Source organism: Meleagris gallopavo, chromosome 2, assembly GCF_000146605.3.
Source record: "Meleagris gallopavo isolate NT-WF06-2002-E0010 breed Aviagen turkey brand Nicholas breeding stock chromosome 2, Turkey_5.1, whole genome shotgun sequence".
NCBI classification, from domain to species: Eukaryota; Metazoa; Chordata; class Aves; order Galliformes; family Phasianidae; genus Meleagris; species Meleagris gallopavo.
This window is the reverse complement of record NC_015012.2, coordinates 79,087,369-79,098,056: the sequence shown is the minus strand read 5'-3', so window position 1 is coordinate 79,098,056 and position 10,688 is coordinate 79,087,369. Positions and strand designations below refer to the sequence as shown.

Genomic DNA, 10,688 nt, shown 5'->3' with positions numbered 1-10,688 from the left:
ATTTTCAGAAACATTCATCCATTAAAATGTTTCTGATATAGCATGAAATATAATCTAGGTGATGTCAATTTAATTTTAATTTTATCTGTTTAATAGCAAACTCCTTCATTAATTTGTTTGGATAGGAGATATTCCTGATTTTTCAGATTGTTCTGTTAAAGCTGTTTTCTCTCCTGATCACCAGGTTTGTAAACAAAGCCACAAAATCCTGTTTTCTCTGTCTCTAATGCACTGCTGAGATATCTAGCACACTTGTGTCATTTAGTCTTAAAAGCTATTAATGCTCTTGGAAAAGATGGAAAGCAAAATATCAAATCTTGTCGAGCTTTCTGAAAGCTGTAGTCAGTCTTTTTTAATAAATGTTTTTCAGAAAGTCAGTTTTGTCTCTGATAAATGCAATTCTCCAAATGTAATACTGCAGATTTAGTACACAGAAAATTCTCCCATTGAGAATGGTTGGATTCTGAACTCTATAATCTGTGATACAACCAAAGTGGATAAAGAGACAATAAAACTTTTCAACCCCATCAAATTTCTTCAGCTTGAGCTGGCCAGACCATCTGTAGACATGAGAGGACACTTCCTTTTCTGAGTCCATTTGGCTGTCAGCCTTTCTGCTGAGACTGGCAACAAAGGATTGAATTAGTGTAAAAATATAAGGGTGGAATTAAAATATTTAGCAGAGTGTGGACTTGACTCTTGAGTTCCCACATGCCATGTGAATGCCTAGATTGTAAAATTTTGTTGTCCCAATAAGTGCTCACTGCAGTAAAGAAGAGGAAGGACTCCGCCAAGTCAGGTCTATAGAAACTGCCATCAGGAGCCTTGGGCTTTGAAGTGACAGAAGTTCCACAGCCTGAGCCTCCATGTCTGAAATCCCAGACAACTTCTGCAGCCACAGGGCTCCTTGCAATATGTGAGTTTCTCACCCAGCACGCCCACTGACCTCTCTGGGTTCAGATCCAGTTGACTACAGGAGAGCTGCAGGCAGAAGGAACACCCAGTATGAGGAAAATTGTTTACACCCAAGCACACAGGGAAGTTTAAAGAGTCAATTGCAGTGCATATCTCTCTTATGTATTGATTAACAACAGTGTTGATATGTTGCAGTACCCTTATAATAACCAAATATATGAGAAAAATATTAAAATATTACGAAGTATTAAAGCTCTGATGCTGATTTGTTGTATGTAATTTTTGGCTGTCAGCTGGTATTGTCAGGATGTTGTGAAATGATATATTTCTTCCATGAAGATGAAAAAGTTTGAAAATCATGTTTTACTCTGATTCGTCTTGTCCAGGATGTTTGTTACCCCATATCACATTAATAAGGGAGCTACAATGCACACCATAGTGTTATGATATGTGAATAAATTTCTCTTGGAGAAAACAGAGAAAGTTATTTGAGAATATGGCTGTCAGCTACTTCTGGCTGTGGTCCCAGATTTACCCTTCTGGTAAATCTGAATTCAAATTTCAAACTTTCAGCTACGTCAAGATGTGTCAAATGAAAGTGCATTTATTTGGCTCCTTTGATGTGCTGTGTATTGAATTGTCTGATAACTCACTTACAAATTCGTGTCTTGTCTTTTTAGAAAGATGGAGGAAAAAGATGGGCCACAAAGGGACCACCTTTCAGAATCAGCGTGTTTTCTTGTTCTCTTACAAAACAAGGAAAAGTAAGTAGAAGCAGATGACATTTTATTTCAGAAAGCCATCTCTCAGAATTATGTAATATAAAAACTCAATAACTCAGGTAACCTGTCTGCAACAGAATCTATGCTTGCTATTAGGCCCATGAATTTCTCTATCTATTGCTGTGAAGTGTTTGAGAGCAATGAAGTTGTGATTTTGAACCAAAATCAGAGAGATCTAATAATCAGTCACAATAAATATTTTCCATTGTTTCCTACTGAAATCTTGCTTGACACTCAAGTTATTTTCTGGAGGAAAAATATCATGAACAGAGATGGATGGTAGTATTGATCTTTGTGGTGATGAAATTAGGATACTGAAATGCCAGAAACATTGAAATGCTAGAATTTTGATTGACTTAGAAAATGAATTTTGAGGCTTTAAAAACTTTTTATTAAATCACTTAAAAAGGTCAAAAAGTTTAGTAGCTTTAAAAAAAAAAGTGCAAAAAAAAGTCAATGAATTTTTTACACCTCCACAAAATTCAGCCTTGAAAAATCTGTGCCTTTCTTAAAAATTAAGTGGCTTCAACATATTTTTTAACTTGTATGCATGTTGATGTGCACAAAGAGGGGTTAGAATCTGTGTGTGTGTGTATGGCTTTTGTGTGCATCTTCTCTACTTTCCCAGCAGCCTGAACTTGGTCACTGCGAAGCTGGGTTACTGCCTGCTTTGCCTAGAGCCAAAGTGATCCCTGTTACCAAGCTGGGTTATTCTGGATGGCTTGCTAAACTGTTCATGCAGGAACACATTCAGCACCTCATGAAGAGCAACAACATCTACTCCACTTTTTTATGATTTCTGTTGATACACTGATAACTTGTTGAGAAACTTGAGATGATAGTAATTTATTTATTTATTTATTTACTTAGTATCCAAAAAGATCATGGGTAAATATTGATGCACTACGGATACAATTTAAGACAAAACTTACTTTGTCCATTGACATTAGGAAAAAAATCTACAGAAAAATATCTTAATCAGTATCTTAATACTCTGTTAGTAAATTGAACTTCCTTATAACAGCACCACACAGACAGAAATAGCAAACAGATGATGGTATAAAACTCTTAGCAATGTCACTAAAGTCCCAGGGAGGGGGCAGGAAGGACCATCCACCTTGTTAACAGTAAGCTCTATTCATTGTGATAGTGTGATAGTACCAGTAACACATTTACTGAACTGTATGCCTGTTAATTCTGAAAACATCTCCATATTAGATATGAATAAAAGACACTACATAAAGTACACAAAGCTTTTACAGAAAAGTAGTTGCTCTATACAGTCTTGAAATTGTCTCAGCTAATCAAAGCTTGCTAAGATGTTCTAATGCTCTTTGCCGAGAACAGTTACGGTTTACATAATGATCATAACATTATTTCTGTGATTGTCTGCCTCCACTGAATCACTGAAATATCAAAATCTCTTGAGTCCATTACTGCTCTCTGTCCTTCTTTGAAGTAACTGTGTAGTGCAGTACTGCTGTATGTGCTCAGTAGAATCTCGTTGGGGTCCCATCACCCCAAAGTGGTTAATCACAACTGTGTCTGCTTTCAGTCAAGAGCCTATAAGTTTGTATCAGATATGTTAGAGAATATAAAATACAGTTGAAGATACATTTTTCCATGTTAGAGTCAAAAATGGAGAAGAAATGGGAAGACCTTTTCCTACTCATAGATGTAAAGGGTTATTAATTAGCTAGTCAAGGACTTTTCTTTAGCAAGAGAAATTTGCATCTCCAAGGAGCTAAAGTAGAAATAGTTATTTTAATTGAGAAGAATGATCAAATAGTCTCTTAGAAAACGAAGCAAAATAATAAGTTTCAGGAAAAAAGATTAGATCTGTCTGGGCTCCCTAGAATGTTTCAAAGGAGAAATTTATTTTAAGAGTTATTGTTCCAAAAAGTGAGTATAAGGACTAGCTCAGTCCTCAGGGTATGCCACAAGCCTGCTTTTTTGGGTGTGCTCTGACTATGTTCCAGCTCTGCACTGGGAGACTAAATACCACCCTGGTCCCCTTCAGACCTGTGGAGATATATCCTTGGATTCAGCCAAGTTTCTGAGGACAGCACAAAAAGGCAACAGCATCACAGACATTAGCATTTACATGGCTAGGGTCATGTAGAGACAACATGTTTCTGCCTCTCCTGAGAAAAGGAATCATTTATGGGATAATTAATGTTGCTATGGCAAGAAAAAAGCCCCTTTTCAGAGTGTCAGTCTCATTCCTCCCTTTCGCAGGAGCAGGAGGAGCAGCATGCCCAAATCCCCACAGCTGTCTTGCTACTGGTGCTCAGGCTCCACCTGATTTCAATGAAGAAAGAGGCCCTCGTTGCTCAGCCATGGGTTGTGAAAATTAATATCCACCTACTCAAATAATAAGCCTTGAGCAAGTGATTGAAGATGTATCAGGCATCCCTAGGTTCACATTAAAAACCCTGTTTTTACAGATCTCAAACCATTTATGCAGCTCTTGTCTGAGTGTTCTTCAGTTCCTCACAGGGATTCTGGAGGGCAGTTAGTCTTCAGTAGCAGCATCACTAATTCTGCAGACAGAGATATTATTGTCCCTTTGTTCCCCTCTGCTTGTCTAACCAATGAGCCTTTGCCTTAAAACCTTTTTTCTTTGGATTTGCCTGGGCAATCATGCTTATCTTGTTATTTTATTGATACCTCACATTCTTAAATCTCATCTCATTCTTGGATAGGATGCTTCCCATTTAAAAAGCCCTTTTCATTATTTTGTTGTTGTTATTGTTGTTCTGGTGGAGATAGTGCTTCCACTGGAGTGTTAAAGAAATATCTCACAGAAAGCAGACCACAGAAATATAGAGGCTCAGAAGCCTCAAAGTGAGACTTGTTGGCTAGATGGAGGGAGCTATAGAGTGAGTCCACTAGAACAGCAGATCTGTCACTGCAATGCTGCTAGCTGTTATCAGTGTTGTCCAAATTGCACCCTTTTTAAATAAAAATACAACCACCAGAGTGGTTGTAGAGTAGGAATAATTGCAAGATTTTTTTGTTTGTTTGTGTAGAGATAAGATACCAGTTGGTAGAGCTTAAGAATACGTAGCTTAGGTCTTCAGGCTAAGATCAGTACAGCACATACACTGCCAATATTATTCTCTGTGGATATCTTTGTACCAGCCCCAGTGCTTCCTCTGAAAGGTGAAAGGCTCTTCAGAATATCTTAGGAGTCAAAAGCAAAGGAAAGGTAACAAAGCAGGAGGGAGGACAGAGATAAGTTAAAAGCAATTAGGAACTTCCCCACTATTGAGGAACTCGATAAAAGTTTCTTGGAGTGCCGCAAAAATCCCAGTAGGAACTGCTCTTTTTTACCTGGGAATGGATTTCTGAAAAGTTGAATAGCTTCATAAAGGTGTCTTTATAAGGTCAGAAGAATAAGAGAGATGTCTAAGCATAGTCCTGATGTTCTGTCTTATCTTTACTTACAGTTCTTTTTACTTATACAGTGCCTTCCCAAACACTGCATGACAACCCCGAAAAAGAAGCTCTGAAGAATACAGAAAGGATTTGCCTTTGGAGGTCTATTGAGATACACAGAATTCAGAATCAGCATATAACCTTTTTTTCCCTCAAACCCGTGAATTCTAAATTTAATCACTGTCAAACATTTTGAGATTCTGATTAGCTCTACTTCCAAGCAATTTAAATTAAAAATGAGCCTAAGCACATACCTGTGGGGTGTGGACAGGTATCCTCCTGCAGAACTGGTTTAAGAATAGCCATTCTTGTCAATTTAATCTGACCCAGATGGCTTTCCATTGAGATAGGCAACCACATCAACCATTCTGGCATCTGAAGGCAGTAACTTCCTAAAGTGCTTCAAAGAGATCCCCAAGAGAAATATCTCACTGAGTGCTCTGACACAAACCATAGTCTCTTCACAGTCAGCTGTTTAAATGAAAAATCATCATTTAAAAAACAAACAAGCAAAAGCAAAAACACCAAAAAGTCAGATCAGACAATCGTGTAATTCAAAATCTGCACTTTGAAAATGTCTGACCTGAAAGGCATGTTCCTCAAAAACAGCGTTTTCATCTCTCTAAATCTATTTTACAGACCTATTGTCTTTGTTAATGATTTTTAAATATTGTTAACTAAAGCTATCAACTCGGTTTGTTTTATGGCACAGACCCACAAAAGCTCCTGCTCATTTTAATCAGCAACGAGATTGGGCCATTTATATCTGTATAGATGTGTGTCTTTAGGAATGGGAAAAAAACTGGTAATTAAAAAGGGAGTAAGTTGGTGTTGGATGTGTTGGTCTCTGTAGTTCAGCTTGGATCAAAGGACTTCAGGTGGCAAAGAAGTTCATGTCCAGTTTCCAATTCACTTCATTGCTCTTCCCCAAGCATTAGCAGCACATTTGGATATCAGATGGGATGCCAGATTGTGTTTAGAAACTCTGGTGAAGAGGATATGTAAAGAATCCCACTCTAACCTCTGTGAACAACCTATCAAAATAGTTGTTCAGGTTGCAGTCCTCCCCAGGGTCTTTACACAAATATTCACCATGTGTTGTTCTTCTCATTTTTCTTGAGTCCCCTGATACTGTAGTCCAGGTAGCCAAACTGTAGTCAGTCTCAGTAGGATGCAATTGGTAGGCATTGCATGTTATCTCTAAAGAGAAAGCATCGTGGTACCTCTGCCTCCTCTGTAAGCAGTGATAACAAGAGCACCCCTTTTATCTAGGCTTGGTCAGCTTTCAATCTATGTATCCCTTGTAGCTGTGGTGATTACTTCTACAGTTTTCACAAAGAGTACTTAAGAAAGGCAAGCTTGTTCCCAACAAGTTTAAACTCAGTATACAAGAAAATAATATAAAAAAAAGACTGAGAGTCAGTAAGCTAGGACTTTTAGGGCCAATGAGCATTTCCTTCTTTCAAGATATTGATACAAAAAGAAGAAAAAGATATTGCAACTTTCCTGACATGATTGAACTTTCTGAACGAGAGATCAATAGGGTTTCAGACAGCTTCCCTGTCAATCTGATCTCACTAGGGGAGGAGGTGGAATTACTCTTCGTATGGGCCTTTGACCCTCAACAGAAGGTCATTAGCACGAGGATTGATTCTGCTTTTTCCTTGCCCATAGGATTCCGCCTTCTGCACACTAATGCTCCGCAATGCCTCTGGCTCTGCAGATCAGAGGATAGGTGCATTGTGAGACAGGAAGCAAAGGCAATCATGTCCTGCTTGCAATCCTGCTCTTCACGGACCAGAAAGGCCTTGCAGATACAGCTGACTTAGCTCCAGAAGGCAGGAGAGTGGCAAAAATAGGAAAAAATTATTAATTTCTGTGCAGAACAGAAATAAACAAATAAATACATTGTATTTGTTATTTTGATTTTGGGGTTACTCTGCAGATGACAGCAACTATGGGTGTAAGACAGAACATTTCTTGAGGAATGAAACAGATTGTCAGTAGCCATATTATCTAATATAATCTACATGCATATAATACATATAATCTACATGCAAAAGATATACATGTTCATTCTTCTCTTCCGAGATCAACAGGCCGGAACAAATGAAGTATATCAACAATCCACAGAACTGCAGTATTAACTCTTTAGCTCCCAGTGCACTGAATGATATTATGATGTGGAATACCGACGAAAAACCATGAAAACATGACAATAAGGAAAGAAACGTTTGCCTTAAAAGCATCGTTGTAAGAGACAAAGCAGGTATAAGTGCTGCTGCCTCCATGCTTTAGACTACTTCTCACTCTTTACACCGATAATAACATCACTAATTGTCCACCTTCCAGTGCTGTCTACAATATGTATTTGAGGTTCCTCTTCCCTATGACTTAATTTGTACCTTATATGCTCCCCTCAAAATCATCTCAAAACAGCCTCTAATAATTTTTGTGGCCAAATGGCAAAAATTATAATTAGCTCATCCTGTTACTGCCTCATAGTGTGCACTTCCTTGGTGTCTGTAACCTGATCTTCTCCCAGTTAGACTTCTCCCTCTACAATTTCTCCTGCAGTGGAGCTTTGAAGACTCCTACTCATCTTTTCTGACCTAACACTCAGTCTTATTCCCTCTATGTTTGCCTCTGAATAAATCATATTGGTAAATACAAATTCATCTACCTGCTCAAGGTTGATGATCCATCCACAGAAATCTCTCATTTCCTCCAAACTAAACCGTTTGTTATGTTGACATTTCCTCTTACTACTTTGACTTAAGACTTAAAGCTGAAATGCAATATGTCCAAAGAAGAATCTTGTCTTTCTCCTTGTTAGTGGAGAGCTTTATCATTGTGGGAAATGCTACAAAGATTCAAAATCAGGAATTTTCTCAGAATTGACCTCTTTCTCCTTGTCTACTTCACAGTTCTCTCTGCATAGCACTTCTTTCACAGTTGAAACTTATAACTGCATCACTCACTATCTTATTACTTACTTTCCACAATATTATTTTCTCTGACTTTGACAAATACCATCTTGCATTGCTTCTAGTCTGTCAGCTGCAAAGTTAGTTTTCTTAGCTCATTGTTTTGATTAAGTCATTCTTCTCCTTGTATCCTACAACAACAATCGTAAGCTACTCAGAGGGCTTTCAAGACTTTGTGACTGATCTATCCTTACTCATTTACTGTATTTTCACAGTTAAAGGCCACATTCAAGTAAAGAGCCATACCTCAGATTCCTCTCCACACATCACTTAAATATATCAGTTTCAAATATCCAGTCATATCTGCAGCGAGACTGCTAGCAACTGAACATTAAAATGCAGCTTGCTTGGTATTTTCTGCAGGCTGTGCTGTGGAACAGCCTTTTCTACCTCAACCAGAAGTCATGTGATATCAGACAGCTCAAGTCAAAGGTTATGATGAAGATTATTAATGAATTATACAAATACTTCAGTAAGCCAGTCATACCATGAATTTGCTGACCTAATCTCAAAACCAGCCAACCAAACATAACCCTATATTCTCGATATTTCCAGCTGTGGTATATATTTCCTTACTGTTGCATAAATGAGAGGCAGATATGCTCTTACCTAAGATGCCTGCTTTGTAAATATGTGAGTTTCACTATTGACCTCAGTAAGACTAGGATGGATTATATATTTAAAACTCAGTTTTGAACTAAAAACTGTACCCTAGAAAATTGTGCAAGAATGTGCAGCCTTTCTTCTAGAATCAGGACTTCCTGACAGTGACAAATCTTCTCTTGATCATGACCTTATTGTCATTTTCTACTGTATGAAGCGTTGCCACATTCAACTCCTTAGGGTATAGAGGTCCCGACCTCTCTGAGAGCCAACAGCCATCAGATTGTCCCACACTTTTGATTTTCTCATTATTTGCCTTTGTTGGAACAAATTCATCCAAGTCTTCAGAACTTAATTCCTCTCCATCAGCTATCAGTTAAAGCACATGGCTTCTTTCCAGCAGTACAAATCAAACCTTCCATTGACTCAGTGGTAGATTTTTCTCTCACTAGTAATTACAAAGCAAGTGGTGAATGCAAGCATGAGAAAGATGTTTAAAATAACCTTTAAATTAGATGGGGAAAAAAAATTAAGAAAATCAAGAACTCAAGTGAAGGAGGGTTTTTTATTAATCAGTATAGTTTAAAGTAAAATTAAAGGAAGAAAGGGTTTAACTTTAAGACTGTAAAAAGATATAAAGAAAGGACTACTAGGGCTAAATGTAATTAAAGAGAGACCAGGATAAAGATAAATTCTAAATATTGATGCTAAAATAAAATAAAATGGACATCTGTTGTCTTAAATTCCTTAGGTTCACACCCATTCAGTGTTTTATTCATGGTTAGAGACGTATTAAGGCAAAGATTGTAACATGTGCCTGTATGTATCATGCCCTTCTAGAACATAAAATCTTCATTGTAAGCTTTGTATCTTCCATAAATCTTCTATTATAGTTCTTGAAGAAGGGGTAGCAGCTACGAAAATCTGTGTTGTCAATGAATTCCAAAATAAAATGTTCCATACTTTGATAAAATATTTTTTCTTTTGGCTTTAGAGTATCTGTAACCTACCTGCAATGTGTTGCTGGCCAAGTAATTATTTTCTCATAACATACTGAATGACTCTTTAAGAGCAATGAACAGTTCAGTGGACTTTTTCTTTCCCTTAAGGTAAAAAATACTTTATTCTTTAATTCTTTCAGCCTTCACAGTCTGCTCGGATTGTTTCTCTTGCTGCTGCTCTATCAATTAGTGATACGCTTTTAAGGTTTGTAGCAAACTGGGGTAAGGAATATCTTGCCAAATATCAGATGACTATCCAGATCTATAGCTGGATAAGATTATGGAGGAAAATTAATTTATTTTGTAAATAGAGGTTGTCAATCATATAATACATTATTAATACATCTTAATACATCATTAATATTGCTCTTAATAATATATGTTTTCCCTGAACAAATTTGAAGAGCAGTTATGTTCTACCTCATTCTCAGCTTTGGCTGGAATCTTACGTCCTGCTATTCACTTAAACAGGGTTGATTTTGCCATGATTTTTCTTCATCTGCCACAGGCCTTTCTTCTCCAGTTGCACATCTACTAGGGCATGGAAGAGTACAAGACGAAAGTTAACCTCCTTCTGAGTCATCTAAATGCAGAATGGCTCATCTCTTTAAGTAAGCATTCTTTCTCATTTCATATGTGTGATGCCACACAATACTGAGGACTCACTTTCTCCCCCGTCTCTCCCTTAAGTTTCCACAAGGCAAACTGCTACTTTATCTCTTAATTAGCACATTCAGCCTGCCTGTTTAACAACCACCTTAAAGAACATACATAAAGCAACTAAAGGTACATAACAATTTCCGTAATGCAGCTGCAACTGCATGCTTTTGATTATATGGATTTTCTCCTATCATATCAAGTTGTATTTACATTGCTATGTACCTCATGTTGGTTAATGTATACACATGAAAAGTAAAGATCAAAGGATGGAGAGGTTTACTTCTGAAGACTCCTCTGTT

General features: G+C 37.4%; 1 long non-coding RNA gene across 1 annotated transcript in view; it reads left to right on the top strand.

Moving 5' to 3' along the window:
• Nucleotides 1-9,750, top strand: part of LOC104909914 — a 25,040-nt gene extending 15,290 nt beyond the window's left edge. The window contains exons 2-3 of the long non-coding RNA XR_792681.2: nt 1,596-1,679; nt 5,168-9,750. This is a non-coding gene — a long non-coding RNA (uncharacterized LOC104909914). The remainder of the gene's footprint in view (nt 1-1,595; nt 1,680-5,167) is intronic.
• Nucleotides 9,751-10,688: the final 938 nt, after the last annotated feature.